This window comes from Sapajus apella, unplaced genomic scaffold (assembly GCF_009761245.1).
Source record: "Sapajus apella isolate SASKATOON/1434 unplaced genomic scaffold, GSC_monkey_1.0 scaffold78, whole genome shotgun sequence".
Classification (NCBI taxonomy): domain Eukaryota; kingdom Metazoa; phylum Chordata; class Mammalia; order Primates; family Cebidae; genus Sapajus; species Sapajus apella.
Window position 1 is genome coordinate 2,644,480 of NW_022437018.1, and position 27,692 is coordinate 2,672,171.

Consider the following 27,692-nt stretch of genomic DNA (forward strand, 5'->3'; position numbering starts at 1 on the left):
AAAATAGAGGTAAACATAAAATGCTCTGTAAGTCTACACCACCAAAAAATTCAGTGGTGCAATGGAAAGAAAAAAGAGGAAATGAGAAAGAAAAGCGAGAAAAAGATAAAGAGGCAGGGCACAGTGGCTCATACCTATAATCCCAGACTTTGGAAGTCCAAGGCAGAAGGATGGCTTGAGCCCAGAAGTTCAAAACCAGCCTGGGCAGCATAGTAAGACCCTATATCTACAAATAATGAAAAATTAGCTAGTCATGGTAGAGTGTCTGTAGTTCCAGCTACTTGAGAGGCTGAGGCAGGAGGATCACTTCAGCCCAGGAGGCGAAGGCTGCAGTGAGCCAGGATTACACCACCACACTCCAGCCAGCCTGGGTGACAGGTGGAAGCCCTGTCTCAAGAAAAACAGACAGAGAGAATGAACAAGCTCTGACTTGTGGTATTTGCCAATTTCCATGATGTAAACACTTCCATCATGGCTGATTTTGAGCTGCCAAAAGTATTACTGAATATTTAACAATCAGCAATCAGCTCTTTCTAGCCAGTACGAGCTAGCTCCAGCACACCCCTGGAATAATTTCAACTTATAGGAAGAAGCATAGTTAGCCAAAGAAGTAGGCTAGCAGCCCAGCCTGAAGAGACAAGTAGGAGAGGAAAGAGAACTTACAGTAAGGGAGAAAAATTAGTGAAAAAAATCAAGAGGGATGAAAATGCATGATGAATCAAAAAAAAAAAAAGAGTGATCTCTTTGGTCTGGAGTATAAGATGCCTTAGAGGATAAAACAGGAAGTGAATCTGGAAAGATGGCTTTGGATCACATGCATTTTGAAGAACACATGGGGATCCAGGAAAAGTACAGAAGCAACATTAGGCTGCTTCACGCTAGGGAGAAGCAAAATGTAAGCTTCACTTCCTACCCAGAACACAGAATCAGACTTTTTTGTCTTTTCCTCAACATCCCCAATTGCCTGTACCCATGAAGGTATTTATAAGTACCCAGACCAGGGCAATCTGCTAGGGCCCAAGGACTAGCTGGCATTATGGTAGTGCTGGGCCTCTAGGCAGCTCCAAATGTGGTCGTCTTTGGGCTGTTTGTTCTCATGGCTCACAGTCTGCGGGTGTGTGTGGAGCTACCCTTTGGCAGAGCCTGAGAAAAAGAAGTCACTTGAGGAACTGAGTGATTCTTGCCATCACTGAAGGATTTGACAAGTGTATCCCAAGGGTTTCCACTGTCTTCCAGGACACTGAACATACACTGGAGGACCTGTGGCAAGGTTACTTCTAGAAACAGAGTGGAGTCTCACCAGCGTATGGGTGTGAGGCACGTTTGCTCCGTCTTGCTCTATAAACTCTGCTGAAGTACTTTGCCTTCTCGGGGGAATAAAATGGAATAATATGTTTCTGCAAATTCATTGAAAATGTTATCTTTAAATTTCTAGACATTCCCATTACCCCGGGGGTAAGAATGGTGACATCCAGCCTCTAGCGGTACACACAGTGCACACCAGCAGAGTGGATCGATCAGCTCTGGAACTCTTTTTGCCACTCTTTCCCCAGGTACAAACTCCAAGGAACCATTTCTTGGCAATTCATGCTGCCAGGGCTGTGCCCTTATTGATTTCAGTGTAACCACCACAGCTACGTGCACCCTCGGTACCAGAGAGGTTCTTTTCTTGTGGTTTCTTCATAGCAACCAGGGTTGTTCCTGTGGGATGAGGTTCTCACAGGAGGCAAGGATGGCTGTGCACTGTCAGTGTTGCTCATTGGCAACAGTGATATCATTCTTTAGAAGAGAGCTTTGGCGAGTGTGGGAAATACCTTCAGGCAGCCTGGCACTTCCTCTCATCTTGGATGAGAACCTCCTATAGACACCTGCATTCTGATGCAGGTAGCAATAATCGTTGCAACCTAAAGCTAGCAGAGGGGAGCTGCAGGAAAGGTAAAGCCACCTGAAAGAATGAGGCTCTGGTGAAAGTCCCAGCCAGTATTCTCTGCTGGATCTCTCAAAAGCATCACTGAAAAAAGAAATCACGCATTGTACTCTTTTTTTCTTATTTTGTTGAGACAGGGGCTTCCTCTGTCACCCAGGCTGGAATGCAGTGGAGTGATCATGGCTCACTGTAGCCTTGACCTTATGCCCTCAGGCAATCCTTCTGCCTCAGCCTGCTGAATAGCTGGGAGCACAGGTGCAAACCACCACACCTAGCTAATTTTCTGATTTTTATGGAGACAGGGTGTCTCTATGTTACAAAGGCCGGTCTTAAACTTCTGGACTTAAGCAATTCTCCCACCTCAGCCTCTGCCCTTAGTCACTGTGACTGTCCATACCCTTTAAGTATTCTTGATATCCTATCCACAGTGAACTAAAGAGGAACCTTAGAGAACTGGTCTTCTTCCCCTTCAATTGCCTTAAAAGGAGGTGGAACCCTCATAATCAATCTTCTTAATATTACCAGAGTAAGGAATGCCAACTGCAGTTCACAAAGAGAATCTTCTCATGTTAAGCTCCTCCAAACTTTATAAAGGTTCCCAGAAATTTAAGCCCAGTCCAATTATGTGAGTTTTTACATTTTTAAAATGAGATTTCCAAAAGTGCACCTTTGATTTAAAATTGTTTGCAGGTTTCCTGCAGATTTGGGTGTCTCTTTCTTCTCATTTAATTTCTCCTTTTATTAGTTGTGCTGGGAAGGCTTGTTTCTTTTATGACTACCAGAAAGTTCTACATAAACTGAGTTCCAGCTATACAGGTGCTCACAGCTTTTGGAGAAGAATGCTATCACATATACCTGGGCCAAATCACCCTGTCACGTTTTCTGTGGTACCGAGGGACTGCTGACCACATCAGTGAGACATCTCCTCTGTTTCACATGGCAGCAGGGGCTGAAAGAAACTCTGCAAATCCAATTGGTAGTTTTAAAGAAAACTAAATTTATGAAAATGATCTCTAGGGGAAGTTGCACAATGGAGTGAAAAAACACAATCTTTAGAAATGGAAAGTCTTGAATTTGAATCTCGGTTCCAGGATTTACTAGCTATAAAAGCCTGGGCAAGTTGCTTAACCTCTCAACCCATTTAATCCTTCATACAGTATCGATAATAACATGCAATCTACAAAATAGCTTTGAGGACTGAATCGCACACTGCTGGCAAGTGCCAGCACAGACTAGGGGCTCTTCTCACCCTCTTTCACCACTCTGCACAGATGCTTTCTGGAGAAGAAATATCTATGACCTACTTCCAAAATCTATTCTAACTCCATCAAGTTAAGAACTCTTTGTTGAATTTAAATACATTTTCCAGCCATTTAAATAGTCTTTGTGGTGTTCTGTCCTCAAAGAAAATTAAAGTGTCCCAAATTTGTCTGTGCGTGCGTGTGACTGCCAAATCCTCCATGTCTTAGAAACTTCAAAGCTAAACAGTAATGATCTTGGGATTCAGGTAGGATCTAGAAAATACACATGAAAAAAAAAATGGCTGAATAAATGTCTGAGAAGTTAAACTCCCCTTTACTTTTTTTGTTTTCTTCTATACTCTGACTGAAAATGGACCTTTTTCGACACTAGACCAAACCAATAGAAAATAGCCTTTCTCTGTCTCTACACACACACACACACACACACACACACACACACACACACACACACACAGAGAGAGAGAGAGAGAGAGAGAGAGAGAGAGAGAGAGAGAGAGAGAGAGAGAGGGAGAGAAATCCCTGATTGTGATTGTTTCTGAAGTCATAAAAATCATTTTTCAAATTTTATGCCTAAATATTAGCAATCATTCTAGATATTCCCATTTTAACTCCCATGTGACTTACTAAAATCTGGTTACTGTTCATAACTAGACACTGAAAATAAATGAAATATAAATTTACAGCCAGACCAAATATGACTGGTTTACAGGTTTCTCATCATTTTAGGTTCAACAATGAATCAAACAGCTGGCATATTTTTTCCTATATGCAAATTAGGCCTTTTAAAAACCATTCTTGTCTACCACTTTCTTCCCTTCCCGTTTGAAAGTGTAGATTTAAATTCACAAAGAACTGGATGCTTCCTTTGAGTTTCTGTTCATCTACTAAATCATAATAGGTTGGATTATAGGTACTGAACTGTTATGTCGACTTGGAATACAAACTTCTCAAGGACTGTACCTTTTGATAACATCATTCTGTCTTCCTTGACATTAAAATGTAATGTTCTGTATACACTGGAAAATGAGAGAGGAAGAAAAATCCACAGCAAGGATGATGCTTTTCTCCTCCCTTTTCCTACCCACAGGCTGCCCTCAGGCTCCTGCCTTCAGTTTCTATTAATGCCAGCCCAGCCTCTTAGAATCTCCCGTGTCTCCTGGCAGCTTTAGAGCCCTGTGAAATTGTAACCCCAACATTGATAAGGACAGGAAGAGCACTTCCTTTACAATAGGGAAGAAGGCCAGCACGGTTGGTTTACAGGATGCCCCCTGCCAAAGAGAAGCCCCATTCAAAGCACCAAGACAAAAATAGGCCACCCTTTGGCTCTGCCAGAAGTAGGACATCCTGGGATAACGTTTTTATGACATACAAAAAAGGGTTCCGCAGTTCAATTTGTCTCTACCTGCAAATCAAAGATAAAATAATTTCTCTCCCAACTTGAAGTTGTTAGAGTTCACAAATAAGCTTTCTGGGCTTGAAGTGCTAATTGAATGAGTTATTACTGGAAAAATTTAGTCACAAAATAATCTGAAGTTAACATTCAGCACTGCAACTAAGCTCTCAAATAGTTTTTTAATCACTTAAATTGAACAGGAGGAAAAATAAGATCACATTCTTAAATATGAAAATGTTGGACATTATTGTAAAACTCCATTTCTGTGACATATTGCAATAAGTAGCATTCTTTGGTGTGGTGTGCCCAAATATTTGAAGTGTTTTTGTAGTTGCTGTTAAAATGTTTTTAAAGCAGCATAATAATTTTCCAACAAGATCTTAATAATAAACTCCAATGCAAAAAACAGGAAAAAAAAGTTTTTAGTTATTAAAAATATTTTACAAAATCCAATTTGACTACCGAATTTACCCACTATAAAATTAATGAGAATAAGGTTGCTTTGATTTACCCCAAAATTTCAAACTGAGCATTACAGACACTATTTGTCTCAGCATTGTATATTTTCTTTTTGCTTGCAGAACACTGAAAAATGTCCAATTAATACAGACGATTAATTTTAAAGAACAACAGTTCTCAGTTTTTCACCCTGCTGTGTCAAACTATTCTTCAACTAAACATAGGTAACAAAAATCTTTATTCAAAGTATGCACAAAACAATTTAAGCAGGCAACAAATATTAATGCACTAGGAGCCTTCAATGCACTAACATTTTATATTTCATTACAGTCTTTAAGCAGTTTATAATTGGTCACCTTAAAACTATTGTAATATGTTCATTGTTTAAATATAGTTTAAATTTTTCCTTTACTTTACCTATAAATATAAATCTGTTATCTCTATCACACTCAGAAATTACATTGACTTTAGTAAAAAAAAAAAGTGACTATAATTTTAATTATGTGCCTGTCTCATTATTGTATATATTTCAAATTTCCTACATTTGAGGCACTGTGATCACACTCATAGGCTGATCCTATAGGAAGCTTTGACCATTTTTTTGGCCCTTGTCAGTCAATGTCAACTCAGTCTTGGCTACTGGTCTAAGAATAAATGCTTCTTAGGTCTCAATAGAATCAGTCCTTCTGCCACTCTAACTTAAAGAGTCACTCACTCCCTTTGGGAGATGTGATGATATGGGTGAAGGTATGTACAATGAGGTTATTAAACAGTTCCCTCTTCAATCTGGACAATCAAGTTCTGTGTGACCAAAGGTGAATCTATATTATAAGCACCCTAGGCAGGGAAAGCCAGGTCTCCATAGCTGATTTAATTCAGCATTTCATTTTTAAAATAAATGTCACACATGAGACAGAATTTGGAGATCCACCTATACTAAAAGGCTTGAATTAACTGTCTTCCCAATTAGCAGAAGGTGCCTACCATGGGGTTTTCTTTTCAGAGAATCTTATCCTGCATCTAACCAGGGAGGTAAAATGCCTGTGAGATCTGGCAAAAAATCCAGTTAGGAGTCAAGCCGCCAACGCCTCCTTTGGGGAAACATAGCTCATCTTCCCGAGGAGATTGATTCACTCCCTTTCTTGGAATGAATCACTCTATTTCCTACCATTAGCCAAAAAGATCTTGTCAAGCATCAGTTTCTAAAATTTATACTATAAAAACAATGGGGCTATTTTCCCCATGAGTAATAAATTATATTACAATACCGATCAATGTTTTTTCAAACTACCTCCCTCCTACCCTGATTCCAGAGGGAGGAAACATACCCTTGTCCTGACATTATTCACCTAACTGAACTAACCAGCAATCAAACTATAATAACGGGTGAGACTGCAACTGCCAATTGGAATTTTGATTATGTCGTCTTACCGTATCCTGCTAATTCCTTACATTTTAGGTACTGTGATCATCAATACGATGGTCTACTAGCAGGCTCTGGCACCATTCATTCTTGACTCTTATCAGCCAACATCAACTTAGTCTTAGCTGCTAGTCTTCCTTCGGTCCTGTACCCAAGTTCCTCTAAGGCTCAAATCCTGGCTTTTGAAAGTCCACTCAGGGATTGGCACCTGACTTCCAAATCCCAATCTCCAAGACTAGATCTTTGCTTCCTGCTGCTAGGTCTGGTCAACCTTAGTCTTTTGTCTGACTGCCCTCTACCACTGAATAGGATTCCTCTTACTGCTCCTCTCTCCCTTGAGCCTGGGCCATGAGCTTAGTTGCCTTCCTGAGTCTTCAACTAAAAACTATAGTTGGGACCTTTCCATTCTTCTGACCAAAAGGCCAAACATTGGTGGGTCTCCATTCCTCGTGTCAATCTAAGGAAGGGGCGTATTTCTTAAGAAGTTGGGCCTGTAAGACAGCCTTAAAAAAGAGACAAAGGAAGTCTCTCTACCTGGCCTTAACCCGGTTTTGTTGTAAATACTCAGAAGGAGGTCCTGGGCAGAGGGAAATAATACAGCACCCTCTGCATAGAAAGAAGCTAAACATGTGCAAAGTTAGAGCTAATGCAGATACCAGGAAGGGGTAGAAATGACGGGTATAGTAATTGAAAGGGGCCTAAAAATTCCTATGTACAATAAATGTTTTCTCTATACTAAATAAGTAAAAGTTGCCCTCATAATGGAAAAAACCATTAGGATCCTCTGTGCTAATATATGAATGTTGAAGGAAATGAACAGAAGATAAAGGCTCTGCCAGTTCTGGCAGAAGATGAAGTCAGGTAGAACAGAAGTCTGGAATTTATAGATTAAATTGCTAATATGTTCTAAATGCTAATATGTTCTAAAATTGCGTTTATATTCCTTTTGCTCTCCCTTGGTATTTAGCAAGTTCCAGTGGTCTCTGTTGTGTTAATGGAACTAAAAAAGGGGATTCCCCCTTCATGTCACCCTTTAAGTCATAGGGTAAAATGATCGTCAGTGTCTCCTTAGTAGAGTATTGGAAAAGGAACATGAAGGGATAGAGCCTCATGGGGAAGGTGAAAATGACAGGAAAAGAGAGTATGGCCTCCTGATTTCCTTTGAGAGAATCTTCCCGAAGGTTCTAGGCTCTGCTTGATTATTAAAGCAAACAACCCTTCCTTCATGTCTGCCTTATCTTTGGGTCCTCACTGTTCCTAGTCTGGTATATCCTGCCAGAAACCATTTAAGTCTGAGAGCGAATCAGTGAAGGCAGTGGGTGGAAGTGTAGCAGAGTAGAAAGAAGACGTGGCCTCAATCGGGAACAGGAGCAAGCATGGGTCTGTTGCGCCATTTTACAGATGTTCTTGGGTAAGTTAGTTAACCTGTCTCTTTCTATTCTCACATATAAGAGAATATACAATCTTTTTCATAGGGTTATTGCAAGGAATAAAAGGGATGAGGATGGAAAGTGCCTTCAACTATCTAGCACATAGCATGAACAAAAAATGTTGGCTGTTATTATTTCCCATATATAAAAATTGCCCAGGGAATTTGTGGTGTTCTGTACCCAAAAATCTCTGAATCAGCATCCTGCGAGTACAGATGGAAGTTGCTGGGAGATGAAAGTGTACTCTCTCCTGTCACATTCCTTCATCTGAAACTAGCTTCTTCCAGTTATCTCACATTGCCATCAAAGTAACTCAAGAAAATGAGATTTGCTAGCAGCCCAGGTACTCCATGATTTCATTTGCAGGAAGGTACAATCCAACATTTCTTAGGGAGGGTCCTAATATGTGTCTGGTACACCTTGGGTTACTGTGGTAAGTAATAACTAGGTACGCCTCCAGACTCCAAAGATATTCACAATCTAGAGGAAGAAACGGGCAAATGCCAGCTGATTGCGACCTCATCTACAATGGCTGTATGTAGTAACAGCAGTACTGAGAAAATTCGGCCAGAGCACGAGGGAGAAAGAGACTGGTTGTGACCTTTGGGAGCAGAAGAGATGAAAGCAGAGGTTACTTTTTCTTATGAACTTGCAATATCATTTTGGAAGACTAGATGAGAGAAAGGGAAGCAGAAAATAATAAGGCTCAAGTAAAAATATCTACTACATAGCAATGAGTAGTTTAAAGGAATAATAACAGAAGAAAGTTATTAACACCAGCCAGATTTACATGAGGCTCCCAATCATTTCATTGGAGTTATGCCTGCGTGAAGACATTGGGCTCATGCTGGCGGGTCTGTAAATACTATAGTCAAAGTAAGAAGACTTACTTATGTTATTCAGACCTAAAACAAAAGGAATTTATGAGTATGCATTACCTTTATCAAAGAGAATTGGATTGGCCTTAATGCTACTAACAAAAAATGGCATGTAGTTTATGTAATATGGGAGGGATTTTTAAATACAAAATTAGAAGGACACTAAAAAGTGCCATAAAATATAATGCATCAAAATGAGTGATAGTGCATATCTGAAAACCTAAACTGAAAAGTATTCATCTGTGTCTTGAGAGGAGCAGTCTACAAGGAACAAATATATTCTCTTTTCAAAGGATAGATGTGTTATACACACAACGATCTGGGATTGTGTTCCTGTGACATGTAAAAGGTTTTTAAGTCTCCTGGTCTGACAGTCAAAAGCATTGCACATATTTTCAGTGTCTCCTTTATCTGAAAGTCACCCATATCTGTAATAAACAGCACACCTGCCTGTCTTATTCACAATATTTCTCACTTCAAAACCTTGTATGATCTGGCAGGTCAGGGAAATTGCCCCTGGGTCCTGTGCTAACTAGGAGCTTCAACCTGACAATCACATACCTGGATTCACAAGGTACTCTGAACTTTTTCCAATACCTGTTCCTGATATCTTTTCTGAATAACTACCTCCGAGTCTTTACATACTTAGCTACTTTTTGAAACTGCCTGGAACCCTCTTCTACTTTATTAAAGATCATCTGCTTTCAATGCTGAGCCATCATTCTAGGTCTTTTCTCTTTCTGACTGATTGCTTCTTTTGTCAGCTCTAATTAATGATGCCTGGTGGCGTTCAAAACTGTTTCCAGAAAGCTTTCTCTGTCTTTCTCACCCAGCAAGTAAAATGCAGCTACTTTCTGGAATATGACCTTAATTAACCAAAGGCATCTCAGATCAGTAGCCCTAAGTTCCTTCAATGGACTCCTAGTAATGTACTGTTTTTAGGAACCTACACACACTCTCCTAGACATTTGCCAATCTCCTTTGCCAATATTTTCAGTGCTTCCTTTATCTGAAAGCCATCTGTCTCCAATTGGTTTTTGTAAAACTTCCTTGTGTCTCTGAAATATACCACAGCTCTGAGCAAGAGCTTCAAAAGCAGAGTCGAATGTATGAGACACAAGACCGAGAGAACTGAAACAGCTCAGCTCAGAAAAGCTGATGGCAGAATGGTTTTTCTCACCTTTGCCCTCTAACATCTGAAACATGGTCTGAAGGCAATAGCCAGCCTATAACACACCACCAATTCCTTTGAGCATACCCACATGAAATTCCCTATTCCCAAGCTTAGCTGTACACTCCCTTCACAAAAACTGTGATTTATCTCGAAAGAAGCCAAGCAGCAGAAACACCTAAGCTGCTAATATTGCAGGGAATCACTTGTCGTCAGGAGCAAACCCTTTGGGAAATAACACATGTCTCCCAGAGGCATATACAATGATTCAGCAGATGAAGAAGCCGGAAAGGCAATATTTAAGAAAGCAAGAATTGTTAGAAACCTGGGGAGAAAATACAACTTTGCATGGAACTTATAAGAAATTTAAGGCACAAAAAGATGATTGCCAAACAGTCAGCCAAACAGATATATTTTTCCTATGTCTTTTGAATATTTCTTAGAGAAGTAACAGGATATCTCCACTTTCATTCAAATTAGACTGGCTGGCGTTTTCAGGGCATTCTGAGATCCCTGTTCTGATTTCACATCAATGTATTATTTATTTTGTGTCATTTTATATCTGAATTTATGTTAAATTTATAGTCACTAATATTCTGAAATATCTAAGAAATTGAGGAGAAAGTGTCTTAGTTTTCTGGATTTTGAAAGTATTACCACTGACCAGGCATGGTGGCTCAGGCCTGTAATCCCAGCACTTTGGGAGGCCAAGGCAGGCGATCACCTGACGTCAGGAGTTTGAGGCCACCCTGACCAATATGGAGAAACCCTGTCTCTACTAAAAATACAAAATTAGCTGGGTATAGTGGTGCATGCCAGTAATCCCAGCTACTCGGGAGGCTGAGGTAGGAGAATTGCTTGGACCCGGGAGGCGGAGGTTGTGGTGAGCTGAGATCACGCCGTTGCACTCCAGCCTGGGCCACAAGAGCAAAACTCCATCTCAAAAAAAAAAAAAAAAAAAAGAAAAGAAAGAATTACCACCAAAAGACTGTACCTCAGAGTTCTTATTGTCCATAGTCCTAATAATTCATTTTATTATCGTATTTTCCACATAAAGACACTAACAACACGATGCAGGAAGAATCATAAATTTATAAGTATGAATGGACACCTCAATTACTGCTAAATTTTATTAAAACACAAATCTATGGCATAATATTGTATATACATGGGACATGACTTTGTAATTCACAATACCATAGAGGATTTTGAGTGAGAGGTTTGAATAATTCTGTCAAATAATTTCACTTTGCAGAGAAAGATACTAACACCCAGAAAAGTAGAGACTTCTAGTGCAAGAGTGGCTGGAAGTAGGGATGCGATTTTAGCACAGGTCACAGAGCTCAAAATGCATGTTCATTTTCTACTAAGCCTGAATCTACCCTGAATGGCCACAGTGGCCTCTATCAAATGACCTCTCCCAGCACATGACATCCTATCACAGGCTGCTCATATTTTATTAAAATAAAGGCCCTGGTTTCTGGTCCTTTTTCTCAAGGGGAGAGCATATTTTCTCCTATATAGATCTGAAGAGAAAAACTCTTTACTCAAACCTAAACCACAATCAACGAATGCTATACTTTCCATACTACTTCTTTACACTGCAAAAAAATTAAGATTAACAGAACTAATGCAGTTTAATAAGTAATGCTTTGCAGTTATTAAAATAGAGTTACCCTACACATAATTGGATCAAAATATTTTCAGTGCATAGGTTTGTTGCAAATGGATAGGAACATCTAAACATGTTATGAAGCACAGATAGAAACATCAACAAGCAGGGTGAATAAAGACTGTCAGCCAGAGTGGGCCCAATAATGCATTTATTTAAAGTGAATCTGTGTACATCAGATATACTTTGTCTGACTTCTCTGTCTAGGTGTACGCCCAGACTTCAACATTCCATCAAAAATTACAGCAAAACCATCCTCAGGAAAAGGCAGTCACTGACTTGAGGACAACTTAATAACAAGACAATCTAACCACTATTTGAATGGCTTAATATCAAGAAAAGTGTTGGAAATGACTCCCTTGCAAACTCAGATTGGGCAAGGTCGAGAATCACACAATCAAATATAAATTCACACATTTCACCCCTGACAGAGTAAAGAGATTGATGTGAAAATAGCTTCTTTTCACATTATTCCCTGTTCTGTGATCACCAAATCAGCAGTGGCTACCTCCCTACCACAAGATGGGAAGAAAGGTGAAGTTCTGTGCAATGCTGCTTAGATGCTGAAAGAGGCAGTCAGCGGGTGGGGTGTCCAAGGGGACTGAGGAAGAAAAATGGAAGTGCAGGTTTACAGATGTGCAATTTGTGCTCGAGAGAGACTCTAGAAGAAAGAAGAGATTTATTCAACTAGCTAATAAGGGGCAAAATGGGAAGATTTGGCAGAAATCGGTGCTTTTCCACGATTGGAAGGCCAGGGTTCTATATTCTAGATTACTCTGTTGATAAAGTTAAAAAAAAAAAAAACAACTCAAAAAATTTGACATATGTGTACAACTCCAAACTACCAAAAGGAGAAGATGTGTTTTAATGAGGCCCCTATTTCTTGCAGGAAAGTCTCTGTAATATTCTGATTCTCTACAGACAATCTAGTCTATATTTTTGGAGTCATTCCCTAAATAGTAACCCCCGTTTCCTTTAATAACCCTGAGTGTAAAAGTATGCATGCTAAGATCTGTTCCTTGAAAATGTTTACTGCCATATATATGTTTATATTAAGAGTCTAAATATTTACAATTTCTTAAAGAGTTCTCAGACAAGATTTTGAATCAGTTCAGCATTTTAGTCTTGTTCTTCCTGTACTGACTTCCTTTTTTCCCTAAATTGCTCCAAATGTGATCAGATCAATATAAAATTTAGCTTCTTTTCTTTTTCTTTTAAAAAGAGATGGGCAGTTATGTGCTTTTAGTTCTTTATTGGGTTTATAAATATATCTACAAAACAAACAAAATCAGTGGTTTCCTACTTAGGATGCACTATCAAATCACCTGGGGAGATTTTTAAATGTATCAATACCTGGGCCTCACTTCCCGAGATTCCAATTTAATTGGCTGGAGTGATGCCCGGTATTGAAATTTCTTAAAAACTCTCCAGGTACCCACAAATAATGTATAACTAAAGCTAAAAATTTCTGTCCTATCTGCGTTCTTCACTGTCTTCTTTCCCTAGGTTATTAAATGTTTTATTTATTTTTTTATTCTTTGAGACAGGGTCCCACTTTGCCTCCCAGGCTGGAGTGCAGTGATGCAATCACATCTCACTGCAGCCTTGACCTCCCAGGCTCAGGTGATCCTCCCACCTCAGCCTACCCAGTAGCTGCAACTACAGGCTTGTGCCACCATGCTCCTCTAATTTTTGTATTTTTTGTAGAGACTGGGTTTCACTACACCGTTCAAGCTGGTCTAGAAGTCCTGGGCTAAAGTGATCCATGTGCCTTGGCCTCCCAAAGTGCTGGGATGACAGGCGTGAGCCACCACACCCAGCCTCCCTCGGTTCTATAGCTAAAATTGCTTTCTTCTTTTGGACTTGTTCCACAGGTTTTCTTAAACCTTACATGTAGCCCTATTAAGAATCATCTCTTTGACCCACTTTTTCAGATGTTGTTATGGTATTTTTGTCAGTCAATATATTTCCCATCTACCTAGATTTGAGGGGATAAACATTCTGTTTTATCCTGGCCACTGAGAAAAACAGTGGCTAGGTCAAGGCTCAAGACAGAACACTCTGGCATGTTTTTTTGTAAAGATCCCTGTCATCTTTGGGTAAAATCACTCAACTGTTTACCGTATTTCTCTTCCTTGCATTTCCCTATTTTTTCCATAAGAATATCAAGAGTGATCTTGCTGAATATACATTAAAATTCCCTGATCTACAGATTAGCAGCCCTGTTGTAAATGACAGTCTGACATAACTGTTCCATTTTATTCTCAACGGTGAAAATTTTATAATCTTGCTTAAAAAAAAAAAAACCAAACCAAAGAATTTTCTAGGAGACTTTTTTTTGAGACAGATAACAGATTTTCTTTACAAATACTTTGCATTTCTGCTTTTTGGGGGAGCCTTAAGCTTAATGAACCAATATAATAAAATAGGCTCAACTCTTAAGCCTCTAGAAAAATTTTTTATGTGTGTGGAGGAAGGGAGATTTTTGTGTAGCATGCTCTGATGGGAATGATGGCTTCATTCCACCAAGAAGACATTTTTAACTCTCTGCTGAGGAGCTAAAAATGTTGCCTTCTTTGCCAAGAAATGTACTCCACTAAAACTATGAAATGGTCGAGAAACACTGAAAAGATTAGCATTGTTTAACACAGAGATTTATCTCCACACTGTACTGAACTTTGTACCTCCTATGTGGGTGCTATAGGTATATATACTCAAGAAGAAACAGCTGTAAGTCTGCAGAGAGATGATGCCGGAGAGTGAGTGTGCTAATCAGTGCTGTTGTCACCATTCAACAGAACAACTTACATCACAGAGCTGATCAAGAGGTAAGCAAAATGTTATTTATTCAGGCAAGAAAAAGTCTATGTATAAGATTATTTTCTTTTCATCTTTACATTTTTAACTATAAACACTTATGTTTTGCTTTAAAATGTGATGCTTCAAATTAACACATCTTTCTCCTAACAAATATTTTTTTCTGAAAACCAGATAACTAAACAAAGTAATAACCTGTCATTTATCCCAAGGTATCTGACAGAATTAACCAAAGATTCACACAGCCTTGTTTGTGGACAGGGAGATGAGCTGTCTGTATAAGAGCATGCTCTAACTAAAGCATCTTAACTATTACCTAACTAAAAGTGATCCACATGCACAGAACACCCTGACGAAATGTGCTGAGAAACTACTGTTAGTCAACGTGTTTCTAATTGTTTTCTTTAGCATTTGAAGATGAAATATTTCTGTTCTATTTCTAGTTTTCAAAAACTTAGTATATTATGTTTAGCTCTACTTGGTATACCCCAATATCATACTGTCAAAGTGCCTCATGTCAAATATTCGACAACAAAATTATAACACAAATGTCACTTTTAATTTGGTGCAATATGTGGAACTAATTCTATGCTCATGATATTAAAAATGCAAAGTCATCCTAAAGCATAAAAAAAATGCTCATAGAAACATTTTCTTAGCCTGCTGCACTCATTATCTAGAAATCAATGAGCCACACCCTTAGGCTTTCCAAAGCAAATGTTTCAGCACTCTATTTTCTAACCATGTTTCTGTGGTAAACCAGATTTTCATGAGAAGTTCCTGGTCCAAGCCTGGTGGCTCACCCCTGTAATCCCAGCACTTTGGGAAGAGGAGGCAGGTGGATCACTTGAGCCCAGGAGTTTGAGAACAGCTTGGACAACATGGTGAAACCTGTCCCCATAAAAATTAGCTGGGCCTAGTGGCACATGCATGTAGTCCCAGCGACTGAGGAGGCTGAGGTGGGAGGATCACCCGAGCCTGAGAAGTTGAAGGCTATAGTGAGCCACAACTGCCCCATTGCACTCCAGCCTCCAGCCTGAGTGACAGAGTGAGACCCAGTTTCAAAAGAGAAAGAGAGAGAGGCAGGGGGGGGAGAGAGAGAGAGAGAGAGAGAGAGGGGCTGAGATTCTTTATTTACTACTAAGATTTGTGTAGGAATTTTACTAGTGAGTTATACAATTCCAGGAAGTAGTTGAAGAAATATTTCTTTTGGGTCTATGGGAGGGGAGTTGGGGGGAACCAACTCAGAATTTTTAGACCTTATGTGAACTATAAAAATTCCCATGCACATTGCATAAAGTTACAGACCAATATGTACGATTTCCAAGTTGCTTGGAATAACGTAAATCCACATCTAAATGACCAGGAAAAATAAATATATTCCTGATCAGTCATCATGTCTGTATCCATAGGGCAGGAAACTGTAAAGTTCAAAAGAAAGATGTTCTCTTGAAGAGTTTTGGGAGGAAATTAAACCAAACTGAAATGAGTGAGAAAGTGTGACTCGAGGGATATTGAAAGGCTAGGTCACTTCTGCCACTGAGGCCAAACACTGCAGGATTCTTTCCTTCGTTAGAAGCCAGGGACATTTTCTTCTCAAATGATTTCCGAAATAAACTCAATAGTAAACCTTGACAGAATGCTTTACAAGCAGTGTAAGAATTCCTAATAGGAACACAGTTTTTATTTTTTCCAAAAGAAGAGGAATTAGGATGAAGAGTCAGGGTATTTCATTGGGAAAAGTCTACATAATTGTGAAATTAAGCTCTTTTTCTGGCTAGAGTAGAATCCAAATATTAAGTAGAGCTGGAACTACCCTAGAGATTGTCTCATATGAGCCTTTATTTTATGGAGGCATTAAGGAACAATTCAATGATCCACAGTTAGTTGGAGAGATGGGAGCAGATTCTAGCAAGAGCTCTTGCTTCTGCATCACACCATGAGTCATGCCATTCACACTGTTTCTCTTGAACACCTCTATAATTATATAAGAAACAATACATGGGTCTATTTGTGCAAAACATGTAAAGAAAATAGAGCATCACTGAACTGGTTTAAGTAGGGCCTTTGATAAAGAGGACATCATAATTGTCTTCCAGTATCTGAAGGACTAGCTTTGGAGGAAGCATTAGATTCTTTCTCTTTCTCTTCAGCTACATTCCTGCGGCTCAAGATTTTGGATCAAGATAAGAGGTCTTTCTAATAATGACAAGGGAAAGAAAGAGACATTTATTAAGCCCTCACTATGCCAATACCAATCTAATCACTTTACATGTTTGCCTTGTTTAATCTTCACAACAGTGGTGAAATAGGTTTTATTATCCCTACTGTAAAGATATAAGAAGCCTCATACACTGCTGGTAGGGATGTGTAGCTGCTTTGGAAAACAGCCTGTAAGACTTTCAAAAGGTTAAATATAGTTACCATTTGACCTAGCCATTCCACTCTTAGATATGTACCCATGAAACACATGTCCACACAAAACACATGTCCACACAAAGCTTGTGAACAGAACTTGTACATGAATCTTCCCAGCAGTAATGATTTATGATGGCCAAAAAGTAGAAACAACTGAAATGTCCTTCAGCTGATGAATAGATAAACAACATGTATATATCTCAATAGACTATTACTCAGTCATTTAAAGAATGAAATACTGATGCATGCTACAACATGGATGAACCTTGAAAACATTATGCTAAGTGACGGAAGCCAGAAACTAAACACCACATAATGTATGATTTTACTTATGTGAAATTTCTACACTAAGCAAATGCGTAAGGCAAAAATGTACATCAGTAGTGACCTATAGGGCTGGGAAAGGGAGGGGTTTCCAGGGTAAGGAGGAGGCTTGCTAATAGGAATAGGGTTCTTATTTTGAGATGAAAAAGCTCTGGAATTAGTAGTGATGGTGACAACTCTGTGAACATACTAAAAACCACTGAATTGTATACTTTAAATGAGTAAAATGTATGGTATGTAAATTATATCTCAATAAAGCTATTAAAAAGAAAAGGATATGGAGAATGAAGCTCAGGAAATGTATGCAATTTATCCAAGATTAAAAATTTATGGCTGACTCAAAATGCAATTACTTGGCAATTTAATACATTATCAGCTTACTACCCTTACGAAACAGAAAATGAACAAACTTTCATAGGAGAAAAGAACAAACTCAAATATTATCACATAGCCACTGCTTAGGCTTCAACTCAAATTCATTAACATATAGTTACTCTTCCACTCCCCATATTGCCACTCTAAAAGTTTCCTTTCATTTTGATAATAAAATTATTCCACCAACGCTTATATCCTAATCCTGAATACATCTTTAGCAGGATGTGGGCGGTATCAGATTTTTAGAGAAGTAGGTCTCCATTCTTTACACAAAGTTTTTAAAATAATTGCCAAACCGGTCGATGCTTATAATATTTAAATATCAAAATTATTAATAAAGGCTCATTTAGCCACAGGCGGTCACTACTAATCTTTTATGAGAACATTTTTCACCTAAGTATTTACAAGTAATATTTAAAATACATTCAATTTTTTATAATTAAAGAGCGAAAATTATTCAACTATTTGATATTATTATTTTCAACTAAGACATGTTGCCCGGTAAATAGTGTGAAGTATGTACTTGAACTGTTTTCTCACAGAAGCACAGGTAATTAAGGAAATTAGTTTAAGCAAACAAACTTATTTCTTGGAAATTTTATAGACTGTTTATGAATACATAAGTTGGAGAAACCTAATAAATAAGGAGCTGCAAATCATTAAAAGATAAAGTAATTGAACTTACATAAACACAACGTGAAATTACTAGGACAAACTTAATATTTCAAGATAAAATGGAAAAATATATAAAAACTTTTACAAAAATGTGTAATTTAGCAACATATATGCTTGAAGTGTATATTGTCTATAAATGTGTGAAGAAACTATGAATTAAGTAAAGATGTGGAGATTCTCATCTGTGAATTAGTTTTGGATATCAAGTTTCTAGAAGAAAAGGAACAGCAATAATTTGGCTGCACTCATATTTAAGTATGGGTATCTGATATTCTACAAATCTACAATTTTCAATTAAAATAGCAAAATGACATACATACTGGACTCTCCCTCTATTCCATCCAAAGTGTTCCCCTAACCAGTGTCTTGTTTACTGTGATTATGGATTCATACACAAGGATATTCTAGCCTGGTTTCCAATCGCAGCTCTGTCATTTACTAGATGGATGAACTAGCAGATTTGGCTTCAAAATAAAGCCAACATTAAGATGAAAATAAATGAGATGGCACAACAAAAGAACTTTGCCATATTACGTCACTCAATAGACTGGTTGTGATTTGTTATTGCACAGCATACATTAATAAAAGATAAGGCTAAAACGAAATACTAAGACAGCCTTGTCTTTGTTGATATTTTTTCTAATATTTCTTTGTGGTCATATACAAAGTGGTGTGTGCATGTATGTGCGTAGTTTATATATTCACACACACACACACACACACAACTGGTATATATGACATATATATATATGTACACACACACACACACCACTTTTAGTGTGAGTGTATATATATGTGTATACACACATACACACACACATATACTGCTTTTTACTATATATTATATATATACTAAAAAGTGATGTGTGTGTGTGTATAGTGGTCCTATATACCATGTTTATCTCACATTGAATGTGTGTTCAACATACTATTTATTTTCCAATTGCAAACTTTTACCAATATTAAAAACTGGCTAGCAACACATTATCAATGAGTCACACCCTTTCATTTATCTGACTGGAAAATGAATCTGTGCCAATGCAACCTATTCTCTCACCAAATCGACTGTGCCTCATATATGAGGCTGTGGTCTCATGGAAACCAAGTTAATTGAATGATCAAAGATAACTTCTATGATAATCTATTTATCTGTGTGAAATTTCATTCCCCAACTTCAGAATTAGTGAGAGGAAAGCCAACAGGGACCAGAAGCACAGCTGAATACTATTTTCCTCTTACAGATGGGGAAATATCTACAATAATCCTCCATGTCAGTCTGCAAAGTTCTTTGGCTTTCCTTGGTTTATCAGCTAGTCCAATCAGAAAAATCACAGAAATGGTGGGATATTAAGCATTTGAGCATTAAGGAACTTACAATATTCACAGGGGAAATGTGCATTTTACAGCTCTTTGTTGTCATTTAGCTGGATAGAAATTTGTCATTTTGAGTAACTGTGTGGGCCTCAGCTGTTCAATTACACAATTGTGCATTAGGGGAGCTGTGCTTGGTAAATTAAGTTAGATAACCGTGACAATAAATAAACCACAGTGATTTCTTGCAAGTCAATACTTTCTGCATGCAACGCTTCACATTTTCTGTTAATATCAATGCGGTATCATGGCTAAGCAATTTTTACTATTTTTTGAAACAAAAAACCCTAGCAATTTACCGTCTCCTAGTACAAGGATAGAGAATGTCAGAATTAGTTGACTTAAGAAGAAGAAGAAATACACATGTGAGGCAGTTTAGATATTAGGCTGTTGGAGGACATCACCCCCGTGGCTGGCCAGTGATAAGCAAAGAACAGACGCTGATGTTGCCTTTGGTAACAATACCCAAAGCCCCGCTTTCACTGCAACCCTGCCAGAAAAGAGAGCAACAAAGAACCACACAGACCAGTGGTTGGGAGTGGGAGGAAATGGAATAGCACAGAGTAGAGGGGTAATCTAATAAAGAAGCCAAATCGTTAAAAAATCAAGTACAAAATAATAAAGTTTACAGAGAGAACAAAACTTGAAGAAAGTAAAGTTAACAAAATTAAAAGCAGCCATCCTTTCCCACATCCCCCAAACAAACACTTTGTCTCATATTTCTCCCTGACTTGCACTCCTCTGACTTTTAGAACATGTCTTTCATCTCCCCTGGTGCCCTTATTATTTCTTCACAGCACTGACTTTTAAAAAACATATTGAAATAATATCAATATTAGCACTGCTCTAGGCTTTTGACATGTGTTATCTCATTTGACATTTACAAAAAAGAATCCAAATCATATCATACAGATAACTCACACCATCAAAAAATAGTAATAAATACAATTAGTTTGAAATTCTAAACAATACGGAAAAATATAAAAAGCAAATTACAAGCCAATTGGTCCCTATCCTCAAAGGACACAAAGTCAATAGATCTTGTGTATAGTTCCCGAAAACAAACAAAAACACATGTATACATACAGTATGTATATGTGTGTATTACCGTTTTGTTGCTGTTATTACTTTTAAGAAGATATTCTGTATAAACCACTTGGCATCATTTTTCCACTTACTGGTATACAGTCTACTGGTCTAGGCTGAAGATCTTCCCATGCAGATATATTTATACTTAATAATGGCTGCCTGGTATTCAGTTGCATGGATGTACCAACAGTCATGTGTTGAATGCCTTTTAGAAGGACAAAGCTGCAATGATGGTCCTTATACATTATTATGAGGGCTTCTTTTATATGAGGATATCCACTCGATGAATTCATGGTAGTAAAATTGTTTGATCAAGCACTGTATACATTGTGGCTATTGAAAAATATCACCAAATCGCCTTCCACAAATAACATTTGAAAAGTCCGATCATTATTATAAGAAATTACTAATGTTTTCATAGTTTATATATATCAAAATACCTTTAATCCATGGCCTGACAACAAAATACTATGCTTAAATAGTAAACTGTACTGGAAAACATACATGCATTAAATAAATAAGCTAAGATGAAAATGTGCTTCTGCTCAATGGAGCTACCACTGGATACTGGAGATTTCCTATACTGCAAATAAGGGCCCTGGAGCGAAGAGTTTCAAAAAGGAGCCAAAAGCAGATTAATAACAATATTAATATTTGATAAGAAGTCATTATCAGTAAAAGCCCTTGTAGGCACTGAATTTATTTCAGGGAAATTTAGTAGAAAAAGTTTTAGAGAAGGAGACTTAGATCTTATCAGATGGAGTGGCTCTAATTTAGCATTTCAAGTCATGCCTATGACAGATATCAAATAAGACTTGGAAATAAAGATTTTTCACAAGTTCAAGGCAAAGACTAATTGAATGATCTGCAAGCAGAAGTACATACATGGTTAAATACCAATGCAATCCTCTTCGCAATTACCTAGCAGTGCTGAAATCTCCGGATAGCACTTTGGTATCGATATCCTCATGCTATTATTTGAGAGTAACTCAAGATTAGAAAAAAAGTCCTTTGATAATTTGTAACATCACATAGGTTATTTCCAGTAACAATTCAACCTTCAACCAAGAACTAAGCCATCACAAAACATTGTGGTGCTAAATAATTTACTGTATTCCTACGGAGAATTCAGGGGCATCTTAATGTGTTAGGATAAAGGTTTCTATGATTAGAAAAGTTCTGGAAGTGGTTGATTTAATAAAGCTGAATAGAGTTGGGTTTTGTTCAGTTTTCTTTTTTAGCTGTAGGACTTCTCAAACCTCTATTTCAGAGAGTGAGATATACTTGCAGCATTTTATAAACTTATCAGAACAATGAATGCTTTTCCTTTTAAAATAATTCATTTACGGCTGGGCGTGGTGGCTCATGCCTGTAATCCCAGCACTTCAGGAGGCTGAGGGAGATGGATTGCCTGAGGACTTCGAGACCAGCCTGGGCAACACGGTGAAACTCTGTCTCTACTAAAATACAAAACATTAGCCAAGGGCATGTGCTTGTAGTCCCAGCTACTTGGGAGGTTGGGGCAGGAGAATTGCCTGAACTGGGGAGGCGGAGGTTGCAATGAGCCGAAATCATGATACTGCACTCCAGCCTGGGCGACAGAGAGATACTTGGTCTAAATTCATTCATTCATTCATTCATCATTCATTCATTCATTTATGTCTTAAGAAGTGACATTGTTACTTTCAACAGAGACTGGGTCATGCAACAGCAATTGCACAAGCATTAAGGATAGGACTATATCTTACTCCAGCCCTACTGCTCACACATTTCTTGACACGGTAGAAATTGACTGAATATCTGGTGAATGAATAACTTATGATAAAAAAAATTCTGAGATTTTAAACTTACACAACATTTGTAAAATCACAGCATTCATTGCCTATGAGGCCATTCTCTTCTACACAGAGCCCATAAAGACTGAGGAAAACAACTTGAAACTCCTGGTAACAAGGGCAACAACCTACAGTTCCCTGATCCTTCCCAATATTCAGCTGTAAGGTAGGAATTATTTAATGTATAAATAACAGAACACACAATCGAGAGTATTTTTAGCACAACTGAAGAGTATTTCATGACATCAAAGAATGTGCACAGAATATCAAATAAAAAAAGGATACAAAACTCAATATAAAACATGATTCCAATTTTGTAATCTCCACAGACACATCTATAGACACCCACAGACATTCACACTCATGTATTTAAATAGAAAATATTCTGAAAGGAAATGCCTAAAAATATGTTAATAGTGATTTTTGTCGAGTGATGGATTACCATTGTTTTTTCTTTATATATCTATTTTCTAAATGTTTTTAAGTATATACATCAAGAGCTTACATTTATTCATTTTATAAACAAAATCCAGGATATACATCTACTTCCCAAATCTTCAAAAACTTTCAGATGCCTAAGTATTCTTTGTCTACATGTTATATTCTATATTCAAATACAAAAATATGTCAGGATTTTACAATCACTAAGATGATCAGAAGACATAATCAAGGCAAGAATGCTCATCTCAAATGTGATCCTATCATGAAGATAACAAAAAGGTGAGCATGAAGGACCCCTTAAGAAAAGTACAATTTTCCTATCCTGTTTATTTAGGAGCACCAGGTAATGGACTTCACTGAATGAATTACTTACGTGACTTCTCAATCTCAAGTACACAGGCTGGTGGTGAGGACATTAAAGCATAAAAAGCCAATGGCAAATGTGGACCTCTTCCTAGAGTGCTGTTTTAACCTAGGGAAGGTGAATGGTAATATGACTTGACAATTATCCTTCTGTGAAAAGAATGACATATGAGAGTGGAATGCCATGTTTATATGAACTTTTTGAATAAACAGCCTAGGTGCAGTGGTTCACCTTTGTAATCTCAGTACTTTGGGAGGCCAAGATGGAAGGATCACTTGCAGCCAGGAGTTCAAGACCAGCCTGGGCAATAAAATGAGACCCTTTTCTACAAAAAATAGCCAAACATGGTGGTACATACCTGTAGTCCCAGCTACATGGGAGACTGAGGTGGGAGGATTGCTTGAGCCCAGGATTTTGAGGCTGTAGTGAGCTATGACAACCTAACTGTACTCCAACCTGGGCAGCAGAATGAGACCCTATCTCTAAAAAATAATCAATTAATAAATTAAATAATCATTTCCAAAGAAATTCCAAACTTCCTACAGTTAGTGTCAGGTACAAATTCACCATCCTTTAGCAGTTTTTCAAAAAGTCCAGGGAGTGCAGGAAAGGGACAGAAATACATGCTCAGAGAGTGGGCGTGCACGCATCATGGAGATAGTGCTCCCATGCATGGGTAGACTTAGAGATCTTTATGACATTCTAATGCCAGAGGGCAGGGCCAACATTTCTTTAGATTGCTGAAGTCACTCGAAGAGAAGGCTGCCAAGAAGAGGGAAAGGATGAAAGATACTTCTGCCTCTCTCTGAAAGTGGGGGTCGGTGATAGGAACAGTGAGTTGAATCAAAGGAGAAATATTTCCTGGGTTCTATTAAAAACTTAAAAAGGAAGTGCAAGAAAACAGTTAAGATTGGGTGATTTTAAGATCTGTGAGTTCATACTTTGGCCTTTTTTGCTTTTTGGAAAGCAATTGTGGGCTTTCAAATAGTAATTAGGCCTCAGTTTGTCTTTTGGTTAAGAATAAGACTGAATAAGAGTTTCTGTATGAATTTAAAACCAAATTATTATGTATGCAAGCCTATTGTTTTTAAATAGTCCATGCTCATTTTGAAAAAAGCACACATCTGTGTGTGTATGCATGTATTCACAGAAAAATGTATAGAAAAATATATAGTACTATACGATTAGTAGTTATTTTTAAGTAGAGGAAATGTAGGAGTTTTTTATTTTCTTCATTATGTTTTTCTGCATTTAAAATTTTTCTATAAGGTTTTTATATACTAAAATATCTAAAAGAAATTGTTAATCATCTATATAATATAAACGTTATCTTGTTAACCCCAAATCTTACCTATTGAAATGTGTGTCATTCAGGAGCTACCATTCACATCGAATCAGTAATTTAAATAAAATTTATAAAACTTGCTGGCAGCATTGAAAGTAGAAAATTCATTTGAAGGATTTGGAAGGACTAAAGCACATATGTCACTATATAGTGATGTTGAATGAAAATGAAGCAATGATATAAATCTCAACTTTTAAAAAAATAAAAGCAAATAGATCCTACTGATAGCCACCTATGACCATAATCCCTATGAGAAAAACATACTATGACAGAAAAAACTTTACCATCTCCCCATTTTATATAAATCCAAGTTGAAAATAATCATCACACTATAACTAGAGTTACTGATCAGAGATAAGTGTTGCATTTCCTGTTCACTACCGTTCCTTATGTCCATAAATTTTGGCTTCTGTTTGTCACATCAGCTCTATAGACACGTTTCAGTCCTATTTCAGAACTGACAACAGAAGTCTGATTTTACTCATTTAGGAGAAAAAGCATATCTAGATCTGCATCATACACAATTTTTCCTACCCCAAACAAATGCATCTGAACAAAAACCTGCTTTTGTTTAAGCCAAATAGTTTAATTTTGAAATAGTCTATCTGATCAGCAAACAAAACCCAGTTATAAAATTTAGAGGGATTTTTTTTTTTCCTCCTCAAAGAATGGAACATACTACTAAGTGATAATTTTTCCCACTACCCACTGGTATATCTTCACTAACTAGAGAGCCCTTCTCAAAGACTCTGGCCACATCCCACAAGCCTTTCTGGACACCACATTTCCACCAGTCTCATGGAATGGAGTTGTTTTTGAAAAAAATTGGTTCTGAAACAGCCAAGATGCACCAAAGACACACACTGTGCTGATAGATACATTCCAACTCCACCTAAAGCAGCAGCTTTAAACATAAGGGTTTATAACACCCAAAATATCATCTCTAACCAATGCACAAAGAAGAAAACAACTAAAAGAGAAATCTTGATTAAATCAAAACAGGACTTAGCAGAAAACTCTACCTTTATGTTTTATTGCTGTTGTTTTCATAATATTTTGTCTTCAGCAATGAAGCGAGAAGCTAAGAGAAATAAAGTTATCCTAGATGTTTGCTATGAATCTGGTAACTGTGATCTCAGAATAAAACAACAAATAAAATATTTTTAAAAAGACTTTAATGGAGGAAAAGAGAACAATGAAGTTCCAAATTTATTCTCCAAAATCACATTCATAATGAAGAAGGGAGTCAGTGGAGTTGAAGGAACAAAAGGAGAAACCTTTAGACATATCAAATGCTCAAAAAATGGCAACCCACATTGACTTGATGATGTAAATTATATATTTAGAGGACAAACAATAATATAATTTCTGTAGGCACGGAACATTTTAACATCCCTTTTTAAATGATTTTAACTTGTTTGCCTTGGTTACCTAAGAGAATGATCAGGAAATAGCGAAAAGTAGGTAGAATCTGCTTTCTTCCAGCTAACAAAAACCTTCATGTCAACCTATAAGCTCCTACTCTGTTATTTTAAACTACATTATGCAATGCCAGAAATTATATGTAGGCACTAACCATATGTTTTTTGATAAAGTTTAAGGGGGCAACTTCCAAAATGTAGCTTCATTCTAGTGGTGAGAACATTTAATTTACAGTCAAAACACTGGGTATCAATTGGATTTACAGCCAAAACTCTGAATATGAATAGGATTTACAGCCAAAACTCCAGCTCTGTTATTTCATGGACTGTATCAATCTAAGCCAGTCAATGGATCTTCTGGAGATTCAGTCCTCTCATTTGTAAAATGAAGTCCTTGTGTAAAATTTAAATTGGATTATGGATACTAAATGAAAAATAACAATCATTCATTTTCAGATTCTAGTGGAAAACAATACAATCATGAACAGAGAAAGGTTTTTCTCCTAAATTAATATGAAAAGCTGTTTATGAGCATCTTCCAGCTTTGAAATTGCTAACAGTGGCACATTAAAGGAAAGCAAGCCCGCAAAAACATCTTCCAGAACACCCACCAAAAAAAGCCAGCCACTTCCGTTCTTAAGTGAATCCTCTTTATAAAGTCTGTGCAATTCCACAATTCTGCATGCCACAGAAAATTGCTGCTTAAAATATATAGTTAATTTCAAGAAGAGGGAAGAGAGTAAAGAGGCCCTTCAATGCTAACATTTTTGAAAAAAAATTAACATCTTTCTGGAGACTTCATAACTATGGGATTTAATTTGTGGGAAATAAACATGGCAGTGAGTAAGAAGGGTAAGGGGAATGGCCAATTTCTGTCTGGAAAAAGGAAAGATCATAATTCTCATCTGGAACAAGATCTTGAAAGTCCAAATACCTGAATTATATGGAATAAGCGGCAAAACGCAACACTGAAGGTCAAGGAAAGAATCACAGAAATTATATTTTCTGTACTCTTGGGCCTTGAATTATGTTCTAATTTCTAAAGCAAAAATGACCTGGGGATATGAAGTATAGGTGAATGCAAAATATACATACCTGCAGACAGAGAGACAGACACACACACACATACCAGGTAGCATGAAAAACAGTGGAAAACAAAGTGTTACAGGGTTATTACAACCGAAAAGCACAGTAAGATCATGAATGCTAGCTCCGGTTTGGTCAAGTCAATCTAAAACAAATAAATAAAAATACATAAAAGTAGAAAGTTCTTAGAAAGCCCAGGAAGTTCCCACACAAAAATTATATAAATGACTGAGAAAACAGGTAAGCAAAAAAGGATGATAGTTATTCTAAAAAACATTTATCAAAAATCTAATTGTATATCCCTGTTCTTTCCACAGTAAAGAAACAATAAGACTAAGAAAGAGGTTACAAATGAACAGATTGAAATATTTTTATGCAATCTATTTTTTTTTTTTTTTTGAGATGGAGTCTTGCTGTCACCCAGGCTGGAGTGCAATGGCGTGATCTCGGCTCACTGCCACCTCCGTCTCTCTGGTTCAAGCAATTCTCTTGCCTCAGTCTCCCGAGTAGCTAGGT

General features: G+C 37.5%; 1 protein-coding gene and 1 long non-coding RNA gene across 4 annotated transcripts in view; both read right to left on the reverse strand.

Moving 5' to 3' along the window:
- ANK3 (ankyrin 3) overlaps nucleotides 1-27,692 on the reverse strand; it is a 677,335-nt gene that overhangs the window by 407,476 nt on the left and 242,167 nt on the right. The window lies entirely within an intron of this gene.
- Nucleotides 4,267-27,599, reverse strand: LOC116533025. The gene is made up of 3 exons (XR_004261043.1): nucleotides 25,375-27,599; nucleotides 22,423-22,427; nucleotides 4,267-4,277 (listed from the first exon to the last, which is right to left on the reverse strand). It is a non-coding gene; the product is annotated as an uncharacterized LOC116533025 (long non-coding RNA).